The sequence below is a fragment of the Mycteria americana genome, chromosome 10, assembly GCF_035582795.1.
Source record: "Mycteria americana isolate JAX WOST 10 ecotype Jacksonville Zoo and Gardens chromosome 10, USCA_MyAme_1.0, whole genome shotgun sequence".
Classification (NCBI taxonomy): Eukaryota; Metazoa; Chordata; class Aves; order Ciconiiformes; family Ciconiidae; genus Mycteria; species Mycteria americana.
Genome location: NC_134374.1, coordinates 17398056 through 17425018, shown reverse-complemented (window position 1 = coordinate 17425018; position 26963 = coordinate 17398056). Strand labels below are relative to the sequence as shown.

General features: G+C 47.5%; 1 protein-coding gene across 1 annotated transcript in view; it reads left to right on the top strand.

Annotated features, from left to right (window-relative positions):
• GPC3 (glypican 3) overlaps positions 1–26963 on the top strand; it is a 155204-nt gene that overhangs the window by 44495 nt on the left and 83746 nt on the right. The gene's annotated exons all lie outside the window — the stretch shown is intronic.

Below are 26963 nucleotides of genomic sequence, written 5' to 3'. Positions count from 1 at the left end.
GTGTGGCTGTTCTTTATCTGTTTTGAAAGATTAAAAAAATAAAATAAAATTGATGTTCTGTAATAATTAACTACTGTAGGCTGCAAATAAACATGGCAACTAGTTGGGTGCTGCTGAATGCTGTGATAATTGTGGAGTATTAAATGACATTGAGATAAAATCCCTTATGAACGCACAACGGCTGTCAAGGTCAGGGTTTAGCAAAGCTCGTCATTCCCATGGCTTAAAATGCAGATTGCATACCAAGTCCCAATTGGCCTCCTAACAGCACTGAAGCTTTTTCCAGCCTGCAGTGGCAAAGAAGTTTGAGCATTTCTCCTGAAATTAGTGAACTGTTCATGAAGTCAGGTGCTGTTGCAAATTTAGCTGTTAAAAAAGATCACTTAATTCCATTTGGACATCTGAGAGCTTATTGGTTAACAGCAGTGGTAGCTTTCTTACAACACTCAGTATGCTGTTAAAAGGAAGTCCTTGCTCCCAATTTTATGCAATTAATGAAGGCAGAGGTGTGTCGTGTCCCCCCCCCCCCCCCCCCCAAAAAAAAAAAAAAAAAAGCTTAGCGTGGGTAATTGCAGGGAGAGACCTGAAAACCCAACCCAGTCTTGAATACAGCCTAAGATGTCAGGAGACAAATAAAATGAGTCTGCCTTGTTTTTATTAAATGGTCTTAATTTTCAGCCTAATGACTTTTTTTTACTGCTTTGGGTGGGCACGCAGTGAGCACAGGCTTTGGTGATCATAAACCCTCCGCTGCAGAACAATATGCCTGTCTGTCCCAAACCCGGCTCTCCTCTGAGCTGCTCTTCCCCCCTCTCCGTGTGCATTGATCTTGTCACCGCTGAGCGAGGCTTCAGCCTGCCTTGCTTGTACCTTTGCTGCCTTGGGGAGCATCCCCTGTGCGAGCTGCTGGCGAGGGGGCTCGGGGCACGCTGGTGGGGGGCTCTGCTCCGAGGGGGATCCCCGCCTCTCCATCATAGCTTGCTGAGCCTGTTGCCGAATTCCCTTGCGCTGTGGGATGTGATGGCATTTGGAGAGCGGAGGGATGGCCAGATGTGTACCACCATGTGCCCCTTCAAGTGCTCTCATCGGCTCCTGCCAGCACGGCAGGGTCGCTGGCTCCAGCCTCGCCGCCCAGGGAGCTCTGGCTCAGCGCTTGCACCTCGGAGCCGGCAGTGGCCAGGAGGCACGTGCTTTATAACTCGGTTTATCCAGACCGAAGGGGATTACGCCGCTTCTGCTGTCACTTTGACAGATGCTTGCACTTCACGTGCTGAAGGGACTTGCTGTGGTTACATTTTAACTGAGGTATCGCATAAAAAGAATTAAAAAAGGAAAAAAAAAAAAAGAAAATCCCAATAGCACAGCCTGCCAGGGACTGTGGAGCTGGTGTAGGTGGGGGAAGGAATCGGCAATCCTGGGCAGCGTTTTCTCTTCGGATAGCCATTACTCATTTTAACAGGGACTGCAGGCATTCGCTTTGCTGCTTGTGCTAGCAAAGTCATGCTTCCTGAGAAGGCTGCTTAATTACAGCAGTTTTGCTCGAGTCTGTCTGAAATTTTTTTGGCTAGCGGGTATGAAATGGAATTGGATCTCTCTGGAGCATTGAGGTTGGTCAGGGTAGAAAGTGTAAGAGGGGAAAGTTACTTTAAAGTAGAATAATTCTCAGGAAACTTGCATCAAACTTTGCCTGGATTTATACCCAAAATACCACTTATGCTGACATTCATGTGGCTGGTGTAAGAGAGCAGAATGTAGTCTGTAATTTGGGCTGCAGCTATTCACAGAACAAGGCAGCTGTTGCGTGCTGGACCGCTAGCCAGATGTCAGCTATATCAGACAGCATCCTCCTCTTCCTCCCCTTATTTTTTGCATCACAGAATTGTCTGTATTGGGCTTGCTTGAATAATGACTATTGAGAAGGGAGAATCTGCCCCACTAATCATGAGCTTAGAATAGAATATTTGTCTAAAAGTTGTTGCTTATTCTTTGTTTCACAGTTTCTCTCCTGTGCTGTTCAGTAGTTATGGGCTGCGCTGGTCCAAAATCACAGCTCCTCTTTTAAAAAAAGCTTCATTTCAGTAACATAACAGGAAGAAAGCTTTTCAAACCAAAGCATGCCTTGTCTGTCTTGGAATTGTTTGTAAAAAATCAATGCAAGAGACCAAAATTAGAGAGGAGAAATGATAAAATGCCCTTTGCTTTTTTTTTTCCCTTTTCTGAGTGAAAGTAAAATATTCTCTTTCTGCAGATGGCTGGCTGTGCTGGAATGCCCCATATGTGGCATCGTGTGTGCGCAATTACACATTTCATCTTGATAAGTTCGATGCATTTATGTAGCCGGCTGTTTGTCAGTCATCAACTTCAGCCCCCCTCCAAAGAGCCAGGGTTGTTCATCCTTAATAACGTTTTAGATCCACTTTCTTCTCAGCTGAGTGACAGATATTAGCATATTCCTTTGGAGGGTGGCTTTGGGTGTTTGTACGCAGTAAAGAGCAGTTGATGGGGTATTGGCAATCGCAGCTAGTCTGTTCGTCATTAAGCTCAGTAAGAAAAAAAATGTGTCTGAATCTGATAATGGAGAACACAGAGGCAATGCTGGCAGCCAAACTTCTGCTTTAGCCCTAAATCCTTTGTTTCCTAATAGGGAAACAAATCTGAAGTGTGGAAATACCTTGGAGAGGATCCGTCGGTGGAACTTGCAGTTACTGATGTAACTCAGCACGTGGGGTTCATCGGACTGAAGGAGCTGTACTCCTGTTTTGTGCATCTTTTTTTTTTAAGTGAAGAAAACATATGTTTTCTTTCTGAATAACTCTTCCCTGTGGATGTCTGGGACAGCTTTTCTGTCTTGCACTGCTCACCTGTTGGTATCAGAGGTGGATTCTGGGGGTCTGTTGAAAGAAGCCTTATAAAGGATAAGGTGGATTTTTGGGCTCGATTACGATTACTGTTGATTCTAATGTGGCAGATTCGGGTCACTAACTGTCCAGCAAACCCATCTGTTTGGGATTTAGAAAAAATATAGGAAAAGCAGGAAAACGCCTGCTCTGTCAGTAGTATAGCATTAGAGCACACAGTGGGAATAGTTCTAGTCCATCAGCTGCAAAAATGATCTCCATAAGTAAATACCACTTTTCTGCATGCAATATCTGTTTTGCTCTTCATGCGTGTGCCTGAATTAAGAATTACTCTGTTAAACTAACTGTGAGGAGAGTGGTGTGTGCAGACAGGAGTGAAGGCTCTTTATGCCTTGCTCTGCAAAGGATGCAAAGGGAGGCAAGTCCCCTCTCCCCAGGCACAGCCCGGTGGACTCAACAGAGCATGGGCTCATTGCTTTACTAGGCTTTTCGGGTTCCGTTGTCAGTTGGGACTACAAGCTAAAAATTAATAACCCTTGTATAAAACTTTCTTGATACCCCTGCTGCTTGAAGCAGAGGAAACAATTATTAGTTGCAATTACAGGTCACAGTTAACAGTGCTGTAAGTAGCGCGGTGCAGCAGGACAGATGAAGGTGGCTGTGGGATTATGTCTGTGTTCCTTGAACAGGCAGAGGATAAGAATAAAAGAGCATAAAGCCAGAGCATAACGGACACGCTGCTTTATGATTCCCCATGGAAGAGTCTTCTGTGTCACTTCTGAACTGAGCCCTGCAGAGCGGTGCAGAAACAACAAGGGGCAGGGAAGGGCTTGTGAAGGTGGGGTGATCTTGGGCATGGGTCAAGCGGACATTTCCCCTACCACCAGAGAGTTCCTGCTGCTGGTCTTTCTCCTGCACCTAGCTGTATGCATTGCTCTCTTCCTCTCGTTTTGTCTTTGCTTCTTTGTTGAAAGCATCTCAGCCCACCTTGGTTGTTCTTGTTTCTGGTCTTTTGCTAACGTGCAGGTGTCCCAGGGCTGGGGACGGAGTGTGGGTACCGCAGCAGGGGGGACAGACGTGCTCCAGAACACATGTCTCTTCATGACCTTCAGACAGGAAGAACTACAGGAGCTTTAATTCAGGATTGTTAATTCAGTTTGTTCAGTATCTCCTTGGGCGTCTTCCAAGAAATAGAGTTCAGAAATTGCTTTTTTTAAAAATATATATATGTTGCCCCACTGAGAACAATAACTGGCTAACAATTGCTGGCTTGCTGCTTTTATCCCACGCTGCTCAGCCCCTTGTGTGCTCTCGAGCAGCCTGGGGGCTGCTCTGATGTGGTGCTCTGTTTCTGTTGTCGTCCTACCAGCTGCAGGGCAGAGGGCTTCGGGGACAGCCCCTACCCCTCAGGCTGGGACGGCTGCCACGTCCCTATGGCAGTTCAGTGCTGGATAAGGAGGTATTAGCTTATCTGCTCAGAGGTTCCTTTTGCAGCCAGAAGTGTATTAAAGACCTCTTTGTACGGCACTGCTGGGCTGCCATTTGATCCATGAGCTCTTTGTGGAGAGATGAGGAAGAGATTCTTACCGAGGCGTTTCCAGTGTTTCTCTTAGCAGCTTATTAGCCCTGGGCATTCTTCAGTGTGTAGGTGATAAAATCACCCTGGCATCCCTCCTGCAAGACTGCAAAACATCTATTTTTAAATGCAGTAGATCTACAGTTGCTATCCTGCAGTGTTGCATTCACCATCCCGTTCAGAAAGTCCCGACAATGATGCAGTTGAAGCAAACTGGGTGAATGATGCCTCGACATGTGGCAACGCAGGAGCCAGACTTTTTTCCTCCTTTTTTCCGCCAGAGCATAAAAGACACGCTGCTTTATGGATTCCCCATGGAAGAGTCTTCTGTGTCACTTCTGAACTGAGCCCTGCAGAGCGGTGCAGAAACAACAAGGGGCAGGGAAGGGCTTGAAGGTGGGGTGATCTTGGGCATGGGTCAAGCGGACATTTCCCCTACCAGCGAGGGAGAAGCAGGGTGTGGAGGGGAGAAAGATGCAACTGGGAAGCACCAAGCAGATCCTCCTGCATGATGCAGGAGGGATGATTTCTGGCCTCTCCTGCGCTGAAGTTGGCAGCCGCAGATGCCCTACGATTGATGTGGTGGCTGCCTAGGTTAGGAATTGGGCTCTGAGTTTAATGGGCTAATGTCCTCCTGGAGAAGAGATCGAGGATGTATCTGAGATGTTCTGCCCCAGGCGACTGTCCGGACTTGTACTTTGTGGCATTGTTTTGCAACCTCCTACACTAGGGTTTTTCTTTATTATTATCAGGCAGCCAGGATTCTTGCAAAATGCTGTTAGTTGTTTTAATGCTGTTTTATTAGTTAATAAATTGTTTTAGCTGTAATTTTTACGTGTAATACTTTGGCATGGAGGTGCCTGGGAGGAAAGGAAGAATCCAGAAATCACGTGAAAGCTTTTAATAAACCATCAACCCTTTCTGCAGTGCAGCCCCGTGGGAATTAACTGCTCTGTACCCAAGTGCATGCTCCCTCAGCCTTCTGTGGGTGGCACCGCTTTGCCCTCAGCTGCAGAGTGGGTGCTTGACTGCTGTCTTGCATGTAGTAAATGTGGCTTAACTCCTTTTCTCTGTGTTCAGGGAAGCAGTTCCAGAAGCTGGACAGATCCTTCAAAAATAATGGGCTCAAGCATGTCGCTAAACCCTTGCATGGCCCTGGGCTGTGGTAAACTCCTTCCTTGTCCAGGCAGATGACGGCTGAAGCTCCTGAGCACGGTGGGCTGAGGTGCCTTGTTTTGCCGTGTTGCGTACTGGTGCACACATGCTCGGTTCTTTTGCCTCTCAGCAGAACTGTAACAGCCAGCTGCAGTGAGTTTGCAAGCAGGGTAGCCCAAGCCAGCGTGCTCTGCATGCAGGGTGCACCCCAAAACCCAGGAAAGAGCCGTCTTCCCCAGCACACGCTTCGCAACACGCCGTTTGATGAATGGAAAGTTGGCGCGGCCGCGGCACTTGCCATGTATCTCTGCTGCTGTGTTCACAGGGTATGTTTTGCCATTTTCCAGGGAAAGCTTTTATTCGAGGTTGATTTTTTTTTTTTTCTGAGGGGGGAGGAATTACCACCCTCGTTTCTGTTGCTGCCCTGCAGATTAGAAATAGCCAGGAACTTCTTAATGTTCGAATGGCTTTCAAAAACTATATTTCTAAATGTCAAGTTAATGTGCTCTGGGAACAATGAGATTCAAGGACCCGGTATGAACATCAAATTGCATCTGCTGCCACAAGGACTTGTAGGATTCTCTGAGGCAAACACAGTGGGAGACTTAGAGTTTATCTCATTTTTTTTCAATCTTTCTTCTAAAAGTAAAGTTTTATTTTCCTCATGCTTGTCCTCGCCACAAATGCAGACTAAACCTGAGATGGCAGATTAAAAATGAAACCCTCATGAATGAGAAATGTAGCCTGCATTTTTTATGATGGAGGAAAAAGTAAACCCATTTTAAAATGTGCATATTTTTAAAAAAGTAAATGACTAAGTAGGTGGGGTGTAGGTATCAATAAATATTTATTCCAAAGGAGTAATCTCTCAACAGAATTGGAAATTGTCTCATCCTTTTAGGCAATTAAAAATTGGTGTTTGTTTTTTCAGAGTGGAAGTAACATTTTCCAGTTGCTTTTGGAACGTGGCCATTGTCAAATGAAAAGTTTCACTGCTGCATGGCATTTTTTTCAGAGTAATTGCGCTAAAAGGACATGCTGATTTATAGGATGGATTGTAATGATCTTCAAATGAAGAGGAGGAAAAACCCCAGCACTAGCCCACGTGCTACTTACGTTATAGTGAACTTGTTCTCTGAAAAAGAAGTTGGAAGTGGGGGTCTGTAATCTCCAGGTGGGCTGATGGTGAGCACCGAGGCTGCATCGCAGCTGCCCGAGGTAGAGAACTTAAGGACGTGGTGGATCCCCGTGCTTCTGGGGTTCTTGGGGAAGGCTGTTGTTGCCTGCTACAGCCAGTCCCCATTTCCCATTTATCTTTGGAAATCTTAGTGGCACTGAAACAGGACAAGGAGCAGAACGGCAGTGGCTGCGTTGAGCTGGGATATGCTGGGATTGCCCTGTCCTGCATGGCCTCCGTTCAGCCCTGTCCCACGCGTCCTCAGGTGGGGACATTGCGTGGTGGGGTCACTGTGTCCTTCGTGCCCAAGGGGCCCAGCTGTGTTGTTTGTCCGTGCAGTGAGCAATCCCCATCCCTCTCGGGGATCCTGCCCATGTCACCCAGGTGCCCCATGGCTGGTCACCTCCGGGCTCTGTGCCCAGATGCTGGTCCTCTCTTCCTGCAGTGGTCAGCACTGTGTGCAAGCTCACAAGACCCAAAAGACAGCACCAGTTAGGAGAGTGGGGCATTTAATTTTACGGGAATAATCAGCAAGAGTTATTTGATTTCTTTCCCACTTACCTTTTTAAAAATGAGTCGTCTTGTTAACTGTCTGCATGTGCACACACCTTGGTTAAATGGTGCTTTTACACCAGCTGCTCTAAATGCATTTTAAAGAGATGAGGAATGCATACACATCAAGGTCATATAAATTAATAATTATCTAAGTGCTTTTTCCTTTTTCTGCCTCCAGAAAAGAAGTGAGGAGGGAGAAAACTTTAAACTGCCCTTTTTTTTTTTTTTTTTTTTAATCTCCCAAACTAGATTTCAGGGATGATCTCAGGCACCGTTGTTTCAACTGCAGCCTTGGGCCGATTTGTACTTCATTACCCGTTTCACAGTCACGTTGCCTGTGCTTGAGCTAGCGTGTGAATTTTCATTTCTAAATACGTTTGGGTTTGTAATTCATACGGTGCAAATAGATTAACTGTGAGCCACGCGGAACTTGTAATTATCAAAACTTGGAGTACAGAAGAGGTATAAATCATGACAGCCCTGGTTTCCAGCTGCCAATTAAGAATGGGAATTTAAGCTGCCTAAGCGTGGAGGGTTTAGGCTGGGAAGTTTCTGTTCCTGTGTCTCGCAGAAGAGTTAATGAAGAAAGGGCTTGCTCATAACTTCTCATTAAGTAACAACTGAATTTATGAAATGTTGGCACTACTGGAATAATTAGGAGTTTTCTATTATTCATGGGTTGGACCTTAAAAGAGAGACGCATTACCTCGAAGAGCCCAAATCCTGTTCCCCGTGCCGGTGCTTCATGCAGCGGCTGGAAGCGTGCCTGAGCCACGCGGTGCCTGCCCGGGCTGTGCGGTGTGCTGCGAAGAGGAGCTCATCCTCAGATGGGCTTCTCTTGCTGCCAGGCTAAACACAGAGTCCCACAGGTGACGTGGAGTCAGGCTGGTTGGTACAGAGTGGGGGCAGGATCTGAACAAGTGCGTACCTGCACTCCCCCCTCCTTGTCACCTTGGGATGATGCCTGGGGGTAGGTGCATCCTTTGCTGAGGGGTGGGGAGCTGGCACTGCGCACCGTCACTGCTGCCCCCGGGCCATCAGAGGAGAAGGGCTCAACTCGAAGAGAAGAGCTAGGAGGAATACTCAAATACTATTTGCTGCTTTTTTTGCCCCATCCTTTTATTTGCATTGGTGATGCTTCGGCGGTACCCAGCACACCAGGGACACCCCGCACCAGCACCCCCATGCACTGGGCACCGCCGAAGCTGTGGCCGTGGAGCTAACATCAGTAACCACGACTGTTGCTGTCTTTGTTGGTACCAAACCAGAGTCCCTCGCCTCGTGGCAGTGGAGCTGGCCCTGCGCGCTCTCTGGGGAGCCTCAGCCTTCAGGCATCGAGGGCCGGCAAGGCAGCGCGGTGGCTGACAGAGCTGGGCAGCCCGGGGTTCTCCATCACGATTCCCAGGGACGGTGGGGATGTTAGGCAACCTTGTAAGCCTGCTGTAATTTTAAAGCGTTTTGATAATGTTCCCCTCAGCTTTAATGTTACATATCCCTGCGTATGTACCTCAGTAATTGAAAGGGATATCGGGCAAATTTGATCTGTCTGGCTTTGACTTATGCTGTCCTTATCTTGGCCTTCGTGTCATTAAGAAAAAAATTGGTATTGATCTGAGACTGTACCACTACATTGTGCTGCAATTTTTCTTCCTTGCTAGTAGAATATAAATCGATAAAAGGCAGCTGCTTGCGACGCGGGCCAGATATGGTGCTGTCATTTATATATTGTAAATCCAATGATAGCTGATCAAATCAGTGCGTCTACTGTTCCAAACTTGACATGATTGAATTGTCAATAAAAAAGATTTTACAGTAAGGGAAGGACTGCTGGCGGCATAAATGCCTGGAAGCCTCACTAAGTTTGATACAAAATGAAGCAATAAGCTAGGCTATTATTATATAATTCCAACAACCAAAATATTTGGATACTTGTGTTCTCATGTGGAACTGGAGCTGTATGGGGGGGGAACCTTTTACTGCAACTTGTTTGAAAAATAATTATTCTGAGACTGAGGAATATGGATGGCTGCTTCTGAAATGAAGATAGCTTATATAGTGGTAAGGACTAATAGAAATAGTATAGGACTTCTTCGAACTAAAGATGTGCAGTTTCAGTGCGTTAGGAGGAAGGCTATTAGCGTTTCTGTTTGCGCGGAAACAAACGGCGCAGGAAGGAGTGTGGTTGATAGGTTGCTAAGAAGAGGCTGGCTCTGCTCTCCTGTGGAGTCTCTGTGAACATGAAACCAGAACATTGTGCACGTTTTTTCCTGGACTGCAAAAAAGACTGTTTTATGACAAACCTGTTTGTGAGCCTTTTCTTGGAAATTAGGCTGGAAGGTGCTGCAGCCGGCACAAGGTGCTGCTGAGCTGAGTTTGCTGATGGAATTTGCTGATGGAGTGCTGATGGAATTTGCTGCTGTAGCTTCCCCGAGTGGAATCACTTTCTATTACCGAAGACCTTGCTGGACCGTGCCTCTGCCCAGCTGGTGGAGAACTGCCGGCGGGCAGAGAGGCTGGCTCCCCTGCATCCCCTGGCAAAGTGTGCTGAAGCGGATCTGGAGGGGAAGAGGACTCTGGGAAGCGCATGGAAATATGCAGTGAAAGCCAGAAAGTGTACGTTGCCAAGCTTCAGAAAGACCCTGCATGTTCAGAGTGAGTGAAACTCTTGGACTCAGCCCCACATGGTGTTTTCACTGTGTGGTGAGGTCAAGTGAGGCTTTGAGATGATACTACAAGGTCTTTTCTGGATCCTGAAGGTAGTAACGAAGGTAATAACACATGGTCACCGGTGGGAATGGGTCTGCATCCAGCAATGTGCTATTTTAAATTTGTTTATTCTCTCTTTTTGAATAATTTTTTCCAAAATTAAAAGAAGTTATCTGTAGTAGAAGAATGTAGTGAGTTTTCTTTCCTATATGGATGAGGTTGGACCAAATGCATCATGGTGCTAAAGTTTTCCTACGTTAAAGATGGAGAGAGCACTCCTTAGCTAGCTATTGCAGACGGATGCTGGTGGTGGTGGTATGTGCGTGGGAAACGCGGTCTCTCTGCAGCGTTCGCAAGGGATGCATCGGGTGGGAAGGGAGGTCAGACGAGAGGGTGGGTGCCAGCGATGCCAGCTCTGCGTCCCTGCGATCGATGCCAGCTGCCCTGTACAGCTCTGTAGAGACTTTCCCCAGGCTCTGCTGGAGGAAACCCCAACCTCCGCCCTGCGCTTCTGCTCCCCTTTTTCCCTGCTTGGTTCTTGCTCCCCTTTTTCCCTGCTTGGTTCTTGGACCTTGCTGATGGCTGGTAGCTGCTTAAGGATGCGCTAACTCAATCGCTTGTGATTGACCACGCTCTTAATCTCTTTATTGTGTTGCACCAATTTAGCTAAATCCTAAATCCATTAGGTGCTCTCAGATTGCTTTACAAGTGTCCAGAGGAGGTGTTTGCAATAAATCCAGCCTAATTCTCTCTGCAGACAGGGTTTTAAAACTTCAGGCCTGGGCTGGAAGAAGAGTGGAGTGCTGCAGGAGTGTGTTTGCACAGGAATGTGAAGGGTGAGCAGCAGTTTAGCCACTGCTTGTTTGCTTTTTTCCTACTGTCTTGTTGATGTTACTGTCTAGTTCACTTTCTTGATGGAGAGAAAAACTTTGAGAGCAGACGTATATGCTTAGAAGTCCCCACAGCTGGCTTCTTGTCCCCTTTCACAAAAACCAGCGAGGGATGGAAGTGATGCTCCATTTGTTTACGTAGTTTAAAAAAAAAGCACCAAAAATTAAATAAACTTGCAAATACTTTGAGTCTTCCCCCTCCACCCTCTTTTATCTGGCATAAGCACAAAGACAACCCGCAGATTAAGTCCTTCAGTGAAACAAGCCTTTCCCTGGCTGGCGGTGGCCATCGGAGGTCTCTGGCAGAGGACAGTGCTGCAGGAGCACCAGGGCAGGGCTTCCTCCCCCGGGCTGCGTGGGAGGCGCGGGTGCTGGTGGGAACGTGCTCCCCATCCGGGTTGAGACCGCTTTGCACGTGGCTTGGGGTGGCTGCTGCAGATCACTTCCAAACCCAGCAGAGGCGGTCGCGCGGATGGTGATTTAAGCCAGACCCTTTTTGCCTTGTGTTGGCGCTGGAGGAGGAGTGCGTGCAGTCAAATCCATGTCAAAGTACCTTTAGAAATGACCACCTTCTACAGTGAGTGTCACTGACCCCTCTCTTTATGAAATCAATTATTTTGATTTTTTTATGTACAGAAGTGAATTGCTATCACGTATATTCCATGTGAGGCCTGGGCTCGCTCTGCTGACAGCTGCAGCTATGCCTCCCTGCTCAGGGTGTTTGCATGGGGATGACAAAGTAGTGTAACAGCTTGGTGACGTTGGAATAACTGTATGCACACATGAGGGATTTTCAGCTTTAACTTCAGATTTGACAGCAGAAAATGTGAAGTAGTAAAGCTCAGAGAGGAGCCCTTAACATTTCCTGTAATTCTTTTTTTCTTCCACTTTTTTTTTCTGCTGCATGCAGGTTAACATACTGGCATTGCTGAACACAGACCTGCCACTTGCTAGCTCTCCTTTTTCTTCCTGTCCAGTTTGCATCGCTTTCATGCTGCTTAGGCTAGCAGAAACACTTGGTTTAGGACAGGAACTGTAGCTAATAATTCATTCAGGAGCAAAGGAAATTAGCTTTTTCTCCATAATTTTCCTTTCCTACCTCTGGAGGCGAACACTGAAACTTGGCTGTTTCGGGGAGTGCCATCCGCGCCCCGGTGTCGGGGAGGGTGGGCAGCCCCAGCCCTCGCGGGGGGTGTCGGGGCTGTGCCCTCCGGGCCCCGGTGCTGCTCAGCCTGTGGGGAAAACGCGTCCGAATTTCCAGTGCCGCATCTGGGAGGAATCATTTGTGGTCTGGGGCCGTTTGAAATCGCATCTTGTGCTTACGTGCCGCTTGTTAGGTCTGGGGGATAAATCGCATGTCAGCCTGGGAAATGGGGAAGAGTAAGACCCCCATGTTTTAAAACTGGTCGGTTTTATTAATTTGTAAAGGTAAAGGCTGGGACTCCCCCAAATCAGAGTAGGGTTACCCCGATATTCTGGGGGGGGGGGGGAAAGCTGAGGTTTTTGTGGCACTTTGCCCATAACTTAAGCTAGTACGTATTTGGGAGGCTTTGGTATGTTTTTCCTTTAGTGGGGAGGTACAGATTAGGATGAAACATGAGTGTCTTCATAGGAAAGATGAATTTGCAAAATGTTTTGCTGTCTCATTTCAGTGGAAGCATGTGGTTTTCAGTTCCCATAACCTCAGGGCATTACGAAATCGTGATTAAAGCCCTAAGAACAATGTGATCGGCATTAAAATTGGTAAATTTGTAAAAGGATACATTGTGAGGTTTTCCTTAATTTGCTTTTCTTGTCTTCCAGCTCTACAGGTCACATTTTCAAGCTTTTTCCCATAGCAGCGAGGGCTGGATTGTTTTGGTTTTTAATTGTAAACTGAGGTCTTTATGTAATCCGCTCTGCCCAAAGCTGGGGCTTCAGGAAAACAACAGATTGTGCAAGACGTGAGAGCAATTCCAGTGGTTGGGAATAGATTCAGCCTTTGTCAAAGGTGAAACTTTGCTACACATATCGCTTACTGGAGCGGGGAATCCACCAGTTTGAATACTGACTGTATTTATGTACCTAAGATGACATAGTGTGAAAACATTCAGCATGCAAAGAGCAAACTTTCTCATTAAGTACATGTTTAATAGGTATCTCTGTTTGAGCTTTCAGAGGAGGAGGATAATCGGCTGTCCACAGAAATGGGGCAATGATTTAGATGGTACTTGATGATGGGAAATCAGAAACACAGCAGTTGCTCTGGGCAGCAGAGGTGTAGATGACACTTCTAGCTTTTTATGTTCTTACCCATTTTTTTAAGTTGTAGTCTATTTACCTGGATGGCTAATTCATTCATGTGCAATTAAAAAAAACCCAATGCAGACTTCATGGAGACTGCACATAAAACACAGAGGCTTAGTAGGGTATTAGAGATTCATCTGGGTGCCTGAAATACAGAGGATCTTTGATTTGGTTTGTGTCTAAGTGGTCTTTGTTTAACTGATAGCTGCTAACTTTGTTTAACCGATAACACATGTTGTGCTGTTACTGGTCTTGACCTTTTTCCAGTTAAACTGGCTTAAAATGAAAGTGTTTATGGGGAGATTCTGCAGCCCTGGCGTCCATGGGCTCTTTGTCTGGGCCGAGGGGGGGGGTGGTGTCTGGGGGGAGTTAGCAGGGAGCTGCATGTTGGCAAACTTTAATGACTCTTGCTCCAGACGGCTTTTAACATGGTCCCTGCACAGCCACGCTGGGCAGGAACTGCTTTTTCCATCGCCAGCTTTGGTTTTGTCACTGTGGTTTTATTGCAGTTTAGATTTCTTGGGCATGTAAAATGCCATCAAATTGGTAGCAGAAAGAGGAGGGAGGTTTGCAGCGCAACCTTGGGCTTAGCAATAGCAGAGCAGGCTGCTGCACGCGGGGGGGGGGGGAGTGCTTTGTTTCTGATTTTCTATGCTTTAGAGAAAGGCTGGGTCCATGTCTGCGTGGACCTGCTTTGAGCCGCTGCTTCTGGAAGTCAGGAGGAGCTTTTCCAAAATCTGTCACAGCGAATGGGCCACGTTTGGAGAGAAGTGTCTGCAGCAGAGCAAGTCTGTCCCGTCTGCTCGCTGGCAGCGTTTGCACGCTGCCTTTGACTCTCCCTCCGTCGGCCTGCTGCAACTGCTGGGCTGAGCAGCCCCTCTCTGCGCCGGTGATGCTGTCGGTTTTGCTCGCTTGCTTTCCCCGTCTGCCCTGAAGACCGAGGGAGTCCGTGAAGTGTTTTGTAATGGAAAAGCATGTGGGGAGGGCGGGCGCAGGCCTGCAATGTGCCCGTGATCAAGTGTGTTTTCCAGAAAGGCTCTTGTGGGTGCAGGGATGTCGTAGAGGATCTTTGCTCCTTTGCTGGCCTCAGCTCTTCCCCTGCCTGCAAAGGTCCCTCCGTTAGCCGATAGACAGAGGGTGCAGGTTTCACTAAAGGGGGCTCAGGGCATCCGTAGATCAAGGGGTGCAGACTGCCCATCAGCTACGGCAAAACCGCCCTGGTGCTTTGTCCTTTTTGTCCTGGCTCAGGGGGAGGCTGTTCTGGGGCACCTTCAGGAAGGTCCTTGGGAAAAGGACCTTCCAAGATCCTTGGGTCTTGTATGAAAAGCTGAAAACTTTGAAGAAAAGCAAGGACGTGTAGGAGAATGCTATTTACTTCAAACAGGAAGATGTGTTTTGATATAAAAATGGGATACTGTCTGCCAAGAGGATGCTTGCCTCTCCTCATCCATGTTGAGAGCCAAATTTTTTCTTAGTGCCAGACACAGGCATACAGGTCTCTCCTTCTCTCGTTCCAAGGCTCTTCTCCATGCCATGGTGCTGCGTGCTGCTCGAGCTCGGCTACGACTCGGGCAAGGGAGGTCTGAACCCAGATCTGAGCTTTCTACTACCCTGTAGGTCAGATCAAAGTAGCAAGGTTGCATGGACTTCCAGAGAATTGGTGGGGATGTGGGCATAACTCTGCACTGCCAGCGTTTAACACTTTTCCTTTTCCGCTCCATCCCTTTCACGTTGGTTGCGTGGGAGGCTGCGCAGCGGCTGAGCCGTGGTGGATGCTGACAGTCCGTGAGCTCTCCTCCGCCAATGCCTTCAGAGGACAAACAGCAAATGATCAATTCAGATAGCGGAAAATGGGCTGGCTCTTCTTTCTGTCTCTAGGGGCTGTAAAAACTCCCATTACTCTCTTATCAAGAAGGATCCATCTCTGACGTGCCTGAGCCAGTCAGTTAAGTGCAGACCTCGCAGGAAATGAATTTTTGGATTCTTGACAAGATGTCAACGCAGAGTAGCTTTTCAAGGGAAGTATTCTGCCTTGCGGGAACAGTGGTGGGCTTGGGGTAGGGAAGCCTTTGGGCCTTTCCCTACCTCTTGGGTAGGGAAGCAGTTGCCTTTGGACCAGAAATCTCTGTATTTCAACCTTAGCTCTTTCCCCCCTGATTTTTCTCCATGGATGTAAAAAAATCAGGTGTTGATTCCCAAAGCAACTGAATAATTGTACATACGTGTTGCGACCTCCCAAATACGTCAGTGCTTCCACTGCAAGGGGACACTGTGGAAGGGAGGAGAAGCAATGTGAAAGTTTAAAAGAAGGTGATGTCTTTTGTTCAGCAGAGTATCTCTGTAGAGGGAAGCATGCAAGCACTTACTCAAAGACTCGCCAACACATTAAATACCTGGATCAGGGCCTTTTTAGACGGGCCATGGTGCAGTATGTCTTTGAAATGACCCTCATGGGCTCTACCCTCCCTGTCCAGCAGTAAACTAATTCTCAGGACTAATGGTAAAATTCTGCAAGGCGTGAATTCCCAACTTAAATAGATTTACAGTAAGTTAATAGATTTTCCAGCATATCTCTTGCAACCTATTTGTGGTAGCATCATTTTAACATGCACAGTAATTGAAAAAATTGTCAGGTGATAGGATTTATAATCCTCTCTGACCTGTGTTTTTCATGCCTAGGAAAGCCTCCATACTAAACATAACGTCTGCAGTAAGGAAATACCTTGTGCGGAAGTGTTCAGAAGGGAGGTGTCTCTGGGTGGTAACTTTTCTTTGGAAAAAAAGGGTTCTGGAGTTATGAGAAGCTAATACTTAGCAAATGCCACTAAGAGGGTCACATACTTATGTGCTGAGAGTTGCAGCATAGACGAGTTGGAACATTGTAGTGATGAAGATGAATCTTTAACTTGGTTAGATAATATATTGTGTGGGTTTCCACACACAGCCATTGAAATACACGGTCTTTATTTTGAAGATTATGCCAAAAGTATCCGTTGGAGAGAGTGTTTACGTTTTCCCAAGCATATTTGTCCTTGCTCCTTTTGTTATCATTATTTATAAATCAAAAGTTATATTGATCTGGAGATTATGCGTTAAACCATGTCTGAGCAGTGGTTGCTCTATTACTGAGAAAACCAGCTGCCGTGAAACTTTCAGTAAATTTATCGATTGATACTGTCCGTGTTTCTCTTTAGAAAAAGAACAAGCTGAATTTTAATTTACTGGGAACGCAGCTGAACACGTGGCCCCCTGTTCAGCAAGGGATTTAAGCCTGTGAGGAACTTTCGGGAGATGAATAGTGCCATTACTTTGCAGAGGATTATTCATGTTCTTGAAGGAAAGCCCGTCTGGAGCAGGCGGTGGAGCCTCGGATCGATTTCTGGCAGCAGTGGTTGCGAGCCTTGCTCTCGAAAGCCAAATTATCATCTTGCTGCTGCTGTTACGACGACTGCCTCGCTCTTACAGGAGGGAGTAAAGAGACAATAAAACATCTTCCTTTTAAAAGGATTGTTAATCAAAACGGGGCTTCGAGCCAGGGCAAGGGGGATGCAGGGACCACGTGGGATGCTGGGGATGGCCCAGCCAGGGGCCAGACTGGTGCCACCAGGATGTGGTGTCTCACCTTCTGCTTCTTCCCTGGGCAGGGACCTGCCCACGCATCCACTTCAAAAACAAAACAAAAACCCAAAACCCCACCAAACCACCATCCCCCCAAACAAACAAGCAATACCACAAAACCCTATTAAAACAGCCAGTTTTTTTGGGGACTCTGCTCAAGATACCACAGAGGAAGGAAGGAAAGCAGTGAGTCCAGTTTTTGGAAAGTGCTAAGTCTGGAAACTGGGGCCATGGGTAGGTCCTCTCTTTTATGGGGGGAGACGGTGCCTGGGATGTCCTGAGCCCTGTTGTAGTGGTGCTGGTGTCCTGGGTGTCCCCATGGCATCTCGGACAAGACGGGGTTTGGGTACCCTGCTCTGTGTCGAGCAAGATGCTGCTAAAATATTCTGTGTGTGCCCAGCGGGTCAGATGCTGCCAGGGACCATCGGAGGGGCTACTGAGATGATCCACGGTCTTATTTCCATGTTGGAAACCCCTGTCCTTCTCTGAGGTGTCTTGAGACAAAAATGGCTTAAAAATCACTAAATGGCTTTTGAGAGCCTGGGCACCGTTCTGGGTCTTGGGAACAGCCACTCCTTAGGGGAAGAGAGTTACACTGGTGTTGGTTGCTGTATGTTACTGACCAAGTGCCTTTCCCGAGTTCTGCCAGCACAGGTGGGAAGCCGAAATCAGAAATAAAGGGGCTGGAGTGACTCAAAAACGGTCAACAGGTGCCCTCAAATAAGTGCAAGTCCTTCGTGTTACTATAGGGATCAAGAACTGATCTTCTGCCATTTGCTTTTCATCAGACAGTTGAGATAACTTTAAAGAGAATTTGGGCAGGGGAGATTATAAAGGAAGGAATTTGCTTCTTAAATAAATAGTCTGCTCTCCATTGTTGGAGACTTAACAGGCTGATAAAAGCCCGCTGGAATGAAAGGGAGCCTGGAAAACCCGTCTCAGATCTGCCTTGCTCGAAAGTTACTGAGACCAATGCACTTCCAAAGACTTTTTTTCAAATTTTTGAATACAAGCTCAACTTGACCTAGTGGCTTGCTTTATCTTCATTTATTCTGATGAATAAAGGCATTTGCTAGGCATGTGTTTTTTTCAGAAATTGCTTATAACTTTTAGTTTAAAATAAATGGAGGAACTACACAAACTGGTGTCCTGGTCTTTAGAAATGCTTGGCTTGTAAATTTGGGAGGGAGTGTATGGAATCACTTGCACTCTGCTTGAAATGTGGCTTGTCATTTGTCTTTTAAGAGGAATGTTTCTTTTTCGGTATCTTTATAACCCCATTAGGTGGATGTTGGAGCCTCCAATTAGTAAAATAGGGCTGGGGAGTTGACCAAGTGCTGGTTTCTTTGTGTCTCCCCTGTTTTTTGGAAACGCACTTTGTGTTTAAAAATAAAACCAAAACAACCCCAGATGTGGCTTTGCAGTGGTAAAATGCCTGGGTCTGTGCTATCTCTGTCTGCTAGTTACCCAGGGCAGAACTGCCCCCTTCCCAGGGTTTTTGAAGCTATTCCTGCTGTGCTGGGCTGTGCTCCCTGGCTGAGCAGCTGGCTCAAAATAAGTCGTAGATGGAGACTGTCATCTCTGTAGCAAATTGGAGAGGTAAGAGAGACTAGAAGCAAAAAGTGTAAATATTTGGGGTAAAAAAAAAAATAACGGTGAGGGTGAAAGTTCCCCAGTGATGTGACATTAGTTCTGGGCATGTTATTGATATAATTATAACATAACAAAAGCCTGGTGCTGCTGTTTTCAGTGATTTATTTTCTGTTCTGTGGGATTGGTTTAATTAACTTTTCCCCTTTAGAGGGAAAGAGGAAAATATGAAATATTTGGAGCGTACGTATTTCTGCGCGTGGCTGAAAGCGAACTCCTCATGGGCTGACGCCGAGCTCTGCCAGCTCAGCACTCCCCGCTGCCTTCCCGCGAGGCTGGGTTGGGGCGAGACAGCTCTGACCCCAGCGGTCCCTGCCCTGCGGAGCGGCAGTTTGTTTCTTGCTCTCTGTAGTGCAAAATCCCAGCTGTCTGAGAGCACTGGACGAGGATAAAAACACCGTTTCCTTTGCAGTAAGTCACTTCCGCAGGAGCAGCGTTCACCCCACACAAATGGTGGGTGCAGATTTTGATGCTCTCCAAGCCAAAGCCTTCCCTTCGTCCTCAGGCGCTCCTGCATCCGGGCTCTGCCATGCCTCTTCCCAGCGGTTCTGCTGCACGGTGCATCCCTAAACTGGTGCCCAGTGATGGAGAGGAGCCTGGACATGAACCCCAACCCTTCTGTGGGCACCAGCACCAGGATGGGGGCATGGGGAGAGGTTTTATCTTTTTTTGGTCTGACGGGTTACCAGCACAACAGAGCTACCTTTTGCTGCAGAAGCCTCTTACATCCCTCTGTCTCTGCTTTGCCTACTTCTGCACCCAGGACTCAGTTTGAGCCTGCTTCTCTGGGCTCTTATTCCTCCCATTCCCCTTGGTTTGATAAAGAATCATGTTCATCCACCACTCGTGCCAGCCCTGACTGTTTGCATTTTTAACTTTGTCTTTATTAAATTTTCAGGAATCTCTTAAGCATTCATACGTCTGTCGTGGCATAAAGCAGAATATTTCTTGATGCTCAGGAAAACAAATTATACAATAGATGTGCCACCCATATTTAATCAAAAGCGCCACAGCCACGTGTTCAAGCACGAAGCCCCAGAAAAGATTTTACTGCAGAGTCATTCTTGAGAGGTGTTTGCCGTGAGATTTTTTTTTGGGGGTTTTTTGAAATTTCACTTAGGGTGTGGGCTTCCTACATCGAAGTGGGTACTCCCGAGGGTCTCCAGGAATCTCTCGAGGCATCCTGGTGCCCCTCAAAAGAAAAGCTGCTTTCCTGTGGTCCCCTCCAGCATCCCTAAACCTGGCTTTTGCTGTCGTGAGATGCGGATGCCTGCACGGGCTATGGAGCACTGCACTGAACTTCCTCCAGGCAGGGTCCAGTCCAGGCATGGACCACCACGAGAGGCTGTTTGAAGGTGGGAGCTGCGGGCACCAGTGTTTCTTGTCTCCTTGTTTCTGGGCTTGTAGCAGCTTGCGTTGGTGGGCTCTGCTGTCTGTATTAACAAAATTTTTGTGCGTGGGACATAAATAATAAATGGGTGAACCGCAGTGTAACTAATTGCCTAACAGTCGGACTGTTACCTAGAATATAATAGGAGTGCGTTTTGAGTGGATATAATGAGATGCTAGCATACAGTATTTTTATTAGAAACTTCAGGGAGTGTATTTCAAAATGCCAGGGCACTAGATAAGCCGAACTATTAAAAATAAATGGCTTTGGAGCTTGACGTTTTGATAGGCACAGATAATTAGGAGAAGACGCTTTTCTGATGAGCGTAAAGATTTGGCTTTGGCTGGTGAGCAGCACGGGCTTGGGAAACTTTTAACGTGGCTCCCGCGGGAGCGAGGGTGGTGGGCACGGAGCTGGAAGAAACCCCCTCTCATGTAAAGACTGGACAGAGACCTTTCCTCTCTTTGTCTGGTGGTGATGGAGCAAAGGTAGAAAGTGCAGACCTTGATGGCTTAAAATCTGGAAGACAGAATAACTGAATTGTTCTAATTTTTATTACTAATGCTTTGAAGCTAATCTCATAAGCTTGGGAGCTCAAGTCCGTAATTTTTATAGTGACAATATTGTAAAAGTAACCCAAAAGGCTGTGTCATAGTTGAAAAAAAAGCATTTCCTAAGTTCTAAACCCAAATGTGCTCAGAGAAACAAACCCTCTAAGAGCAGCAGTGGCACCATCTGATGGGTTTTGTAATGCCACAGACAAAAGTAATTATGCTGCTTAGAAGAGCTTTTGTCTCCAGATAACGTTGTTAAAAACTTGCAGTGTCGTGTAAATCATAACAGAACAAATCTGGAGTCTGCTCTTATTGCTGCCAGGGGAAAATCTCTTGGATTTTGTTTCCTTTCTGCTCAATATATTGCAAACCTTTTCCAAGTTTGTAAATAAATATTACCTGCTGTTTGAAAAATGACTGGTGGTTCATCTCACTAGTGCCTGTGGCAGCCAGGCCGTTATTGCAAACAGTTGTTTCCCTCTTGGTGAGCTCTTTTGTGTGTCTTTCAGGAACACAGGCTGTTGCAATGAGTCTGAAGTTGTCTGATTCATTGGAGATATTAAAGAAGTATTTCCTTTAGAGCTCACTCACATGTGAATGCCTATGGCTCCTTTCACTGCTTCCTAGCAGTACTGTGGCAATTGCTGTGTCAGAAAATATTTTGGCGAGCTTATAAAACCCAAAACTTTTAGCATTTCCTTGACGAACGTTTGAATTTTCATCCGTGAACATTGGTGGTTTTTTGGGGGGGCTGAGCATTTTTGGTTTTTAGGTGTATGGGACTTTTAAAGGTTTAGAAACCCTGGAGGGGATGCAGCGATTGCGTTAGGACCAGGTTAATTAACTGATGAATTTTCCACCACCCTGCCTGGAGACCCATGTTTTTGCCTCAGGATGGAAACGATTCCCGTGGGCTGAGGGATCCCAGTGCCTGGTTCTCTCCTGATGTGATTTGTGTCCTGAGGAGTGAAGGGAGAGGGATTTGCATCAATAGGTCATTTCTCAAGCAGTAAATGAGGTTTTACTGTTGGCAGGGGAGTGCGAGAGGGCAGGAAGAGCCGGGGCAGCTCAGTAGGTGAAGTCTGGCCGGGCCGGGGGCTTTCCGGCCCCCACAGTTATTGCTGCACCTTGCACAGAGGATTTGGTGCCAGGTCCTGCGAGGAGGGACCCTCCGGGGAAGCGGTCTGGGGAGCAAACCCAAGGACACAGGGAGCAAACCCATCGGAGCCTGAAAGAGGGACTTCAGCAAATCCACCAAGCTTCAGGAGCTGGTTCGCTCGCTGCCCTGGAGCAGTCGCATCCATAGATGAGGTTTATTGAGGGAGAAGGGGCACATTCACACCCAAAAGGTGTTTAAAGTGCATTTTTGTACGTAGAGCTGGTGAGCAGGACCGGGAAGCGCTGCGTGCGGTGTTGCAGCCTGCAGCCCCGGGTGCTTCCAGGCAGCAGCATCCTGGAAAGGCGCAGTGAATCACAAAACGCATCATCATCTGCAGAGAGAGAAACTCAGCTGGAGGCCAGCGATCCGTGTTGATCTCAAGGGAGGTTTCTGTTGCATGGAAATCAGTTTCTTGTTTGTTTTACAGTTTGGGATAGTTTGTGAGGATTCGCTACTCTGCCACAAAGTCCTGGAGGAGGTGGCCCTGAAGCTTTTATGGGGAGGTAGCAACACGATGGTGACACCGTGTCCTTGTCTAGGATTACTTGCCTGGCTGTCTCCCAAAAAATAAAACAGGGCCTTGTCTTTACTAGCCCTTGGCAGTGGACTAACAAACTTGTTGTAGTTCGTCTACTGTGAAGACGTAGTCAAGATACTACGTATCAAGACCACGTAGTTTTACGTGGTCAAGATAAGGCTTTAAATGTGGGGAGACGATTGCCCAGTTTTTAAGAAAAGAATCTTTTGCAAAGGTGCAAATGGGAGCTCAGCTCCTGACGGGCAGTGGGAGCAGCCGTGGTGGGGGATTCCCTCTCGGAGAGAGCTTTATGGTTGCATGGTTTGTGTGCCCAGATGTCAAGGAACGGTAAATCAAGGTTGTAGGTGCAGTTTTAACTCCTTGGTGCCCATGTGCTGGGGGTGACTGGATGTCACACAATCTGGCACTTCCACCCCCCCTTGTTCCCTTACAAGATGCACTATGGAAGGCGGGCTGCTAATGCGGCAAGTTTTGCTGTGCAGCTCCCTCGTCTTTGGTGTGCCTTTGCCAAAGAGGACTTGTGTGGTGTGCTGTGTGATGCACAGAGAAGGGCGGCTCTCCATGCGGGAAGCTTGTGTTTGCAGCAAAACAACAGCGGCACAGTACCGCAGGAGCAGGCACGAAGCCCACGGCGTGTCCTGGTGTCTGTCTGCTATGGTGGATCCCGCTTTCCCCTCTGTGTGGTAGCTCACACCTTCTCCCCACGGCCGCGGTGGTGCAGGGAGGTGGCTCCACGTGGCTGCAATGATGGCTGCTGTGGTGTTGGTTTTTTGGTGAGCTGGCACGGGGGGGCAGAGGGAGGACAGACCTCCCTGTTCCCGGCAGCAGCACCTTTCCAAACACCTTCAGTTGCTTGTGAGGCTGCACCCGCTGAGCTCAGACCTGGGGGTGCTGGATCGGGGCTGGGTGCTGTCCCTGTCGCTGCTCCGGCTCTGCAGCTGCCGTCGGATTTCGGCTCTGGCCTCTCCAGGGGATGCCACGCAGGAATGGCTCACGGGGGTCACTCGTGCCAGCTCCTTGCGGTTCAGGCGACTGCATCACGTAGTCTCTGAAATAAACCCGTCAGGTCCCAGACTCGGCTGGAGCCTCCCGCAGCCCGGGGGAGCCAGCAGGTTAATCCGGAGCTCCTCTGGCCCCGGCATCGGCCCCTTTGAAGTAGCTGCAGCTCAGGAGCGAACGCGCCTTCTCAGGAAAGCTGGTGTTTTTACTAAGCAGCAGAGTTTTATTATCTGAGCTGAGAACGCAGCGATTTCCTTCTCCTGCCAGTAATCCCCACTCAGGGCACTGTTATGCTCTTTTACAATTTATTTTCTTTTCTTTAATTGCCAGTTTGCAGTGGCCGTGCAGCTCTCCCTCGGCTGCGTTCTGGGGAGCTTTTGCACTTTGAAAGCAGCTTAGTCATTCCCTCCTGGCCACTGGAACTGGGCAGCAATTCCTCTCCAGGTGCTTCAGTGAGAGTCCTGCTGGAAAAATAAGTAATAGCTCATGCTTTTCAACTGGTGCCTGATAACTGTGGTCTCGAGTAGAGTTTCAGCTTTTGTGCATCCTTTGGGAGCCCTGATAAACTGCCCTTGACAGAGATTGTCAACAGATGTATGGTACCAGTGCAGCAGGTACGATGCTTTGCTGGTGGTGCTCGTATCCTGCATACGGTCCCTTTGTTTCACTCGGGCATGGTGTGGTTCTTCCCATCGATCCTGGGACAGAGCACAGTGGTGCTGTGCATGGTTAAGTTGCTCCCAGGTTTTGTCCCTGTGCTGACTGAAATGACTTTGGAGTACAATTTGTGTATGTGTTCAGCACCCTTAGGTACCTGCGGATGAAATGTGCTTAAGAGCTACCCAGGCAGGACTGACTTTCTGGTGTGGTGGTCCGTGGCAGCTCAGGCTGTCATCTCCCCAAGCCAGACTCGTGAATCAGGGCTCTTTAAATTTTAGTGCGTGCAAAAAACTTTTTTTTTTACCGTGGTTTTTTTTTTCCCCTACTAATCACATAAGAAAATATTTTTAAAAGCAGATAAATAACCATGTGGCATGATCAAGTTCTGCTGTGTGTGCATAGCTACGGTGATGGAGACAGTAAGACATGAGCTCTGCTCTGCCGTGCAGTACCTTTGCCTGCTGGAAGTTGGGTGCAGGTCTGATGCTACGCTTTATCAGTGCTGTTAAGGTATTTACGCTGTTCAGCTAGACCTGCAAACCAGCTGCCTTAAATTGCGTTTTGTTTTGGTTTGGTTTTTTTTTAATATCCTTGAAATAAATAGAAGAAAGTAAAGATTCAGTTGTCCTCCAGCAATAGGAGTTTCAATAGTGCTATGTTATGAGCAGGGCAGATTTTACCAGCAGCAAATCCAGGCTGTGGGATTTTATGGGGGAGCAGAAGCCCGTGCTGCTTCTGTAATGCGGCGTCCTCTCTGTTTCCCTGTGAAGCTCACTCGTGGGAGCACGGGGGACTGACCCGCAAAGTTTCCTCCTCTTTGAACTGCTCGGAGTCTGGCCGTGGGTCACTTCTGCTGTTGGCAGCTGGGGCTTTAATATTCTTGCAGCCAGCCCTTTGCGAGGAATATTTCAGAATAAGCAACTACTAGGGGAGTAGGGCGTGAGAGATTTTGGATGTGTAAGACTTTTTTTTTTTTTTTTTTTACCAAGTTTTATTATTTCTTGCATCTATTAACAGGGCAGCAGGAGGCTCTGTATGCTTTTATAGTCCCTGTTGCGCTCTCTAATGGATATATGCAAAGGCTCCAAGGTGCATAAAATAGACACTCTTAGCCAGTTATTATGATAAAAATTATGTGCATGTCGTGACCTTTAAAGCAGTGGGACTGTGTGTGCATGCTCTTCTGATATGCCACTGTTCTCGATTCCTTTCTGAAGCATTTCTCGCCGTAGGAGGTTTGCATAGGAGCTTGGAATATTTTTCTAATCAGCGAAGAGTCTCTTGGCTCTGATGGTTACTTGCAAAGCACAGAGGAGCGAGAAAAGGGAAGAGGGATGACTTTTTCTAAGGGAACTAACAGAGGAGAGGTTAAAGGCGAATGGTGAGGCACAGCATGAAAATCCTGGCATCGTCTGCAGTGCTGTCAAAAAAACACTGGCCCAAAAAGTGCTTTGTGCTGTTTGAGGAAAAAGCTATTCTGGTGCTCCTGAGGATAAAGAAGGAAAAAAGTTTCCTAATCCATGTGCCCTATTTAAAGAGACTTTTTTTTGTTTTAAAACTTTTAATAACAGTGCAACCAGGATTTGCTTTGCTTGCATAGCCCACACGTTTACCCCGCTCCGTGTCGGACTTGCCGTTGTGCCTGGAGAGCTTTGCGATATTCTGTATGGGTGTGAAGAGCGAGATGCCTGCTGTCGTGGTGAGGGAGGCACGGAGAGAGGGGCTCTGTGTCTTTGCACCGCTGCATCCCTCAATCTGTGGTGTTAGGAAGGATTGCTGTCGTCTGGGAACGCAGATGGTTGCTCTGGCCTTGCTGGGACAGTCCTGGTGTGGGTGTTGGGAGCTGCGGACAAAATGCTTCAGTGGCGGCGTGCCCGGGAGGTGTGCAGGCACCAGGTGGGATGGAGACACTGTTTGCAAAAGTATACCGGTAATTTCTGCTTTGATCGCTGCTTGCACCATAGCTTTCTGCATGCTGGTGTGGGGGGCAGCAAACAGCACTGGGTCCCCGTCCCGCCAGGCGTGCCTGCGTAGGTGCACCCGGGAAGAAAGAGCTGGAAGTCCTGGAGATGTGATGGTCTCAAAAGCTCTGGAGTTACGTGAGAGGTTATGCAGGGCGAGCAGCAAGGCCTGACGTTGCTTGTGATAGCGTTGATACCGAACCTCTGTGGAGAGATGTCAGACCATGCTCAGCTGCATCCCAGCCTTAACAAATGGGGAAAATAACACTTACGGTTTTAAAAATTAAACATTCCCTTTAATTATTGAACGTGAATAATTTTCATGCAAATCGAGCCTGGATGTGTGTTTCTAGAGTGACACAGTTGAGAGCGGTTACATCGCGGGGCGTCAGTGACCTGTGAACTGAGAGGCTGTTCATTATTTTTAGTGTTTTATGAATAGTACCCTGGAGGGTGGGACACGGGCTGGTAGAGAGACTTGGCTGAAGAAAAAGACTTTAGTTTGCACTGGTGGCCTCCCCTTCTAATGCTTTAACTTGCAAACTGGGGTGTGTGTAGGTACGTTGTCTTTACGTACCTGGATATGGATATTTTGGAAGCCTCCTGGTGAGTAGGGCTGTAATTAAGGGAATAATCGCGCCTGACTGTGCTGCTGGAAGCTCTCCTGCTTGCTCCGTGGAGGGGGTGTGGGCAGAAAGTCCTCAAGTCTTTGAAGGTGGAGAGGGGAAAATGCACCCTGGCTTTTACCAGCAAATTGATGGTCTCCGTGTAAAACTTGAGCTTCATCTGGCAGTTTGGCACAACCTGATGTGTGCGAGAGTGGTCCTGGCTGGGCACCCGCAGATGGACACTGCATTGCCGGCTCTCAGCGTCGCTTGGGACCACGGAGCAGCTCATGTCCAAGGCAGATGAAATGTTGGATCTGCAGCTGAAGTGAGCCTGGTGCATTTGGGAAAGCTACAGCACGGCAGGGGCTTTTCAAATGGCTTTGAGGACACTTAGTGCAGGGCGGGTGCTGGGGGTCGAGTCCAAATATCCGCTGTGATTAAACTCCTATAAATATTTTCCTTTTCATAATGGAATGTCAGCATTTACTGTTTCCTGATTTTAAACACTGTATAGTTTGTCAAACGTTCATCTCTGCCTTAAATTAAGTCTCGAGATAGAATTCCTGTTAATTTCAAATCAATATGAAAGAAGGAGAGAAAGAAATTGCAGTCTAGCCCTTTTC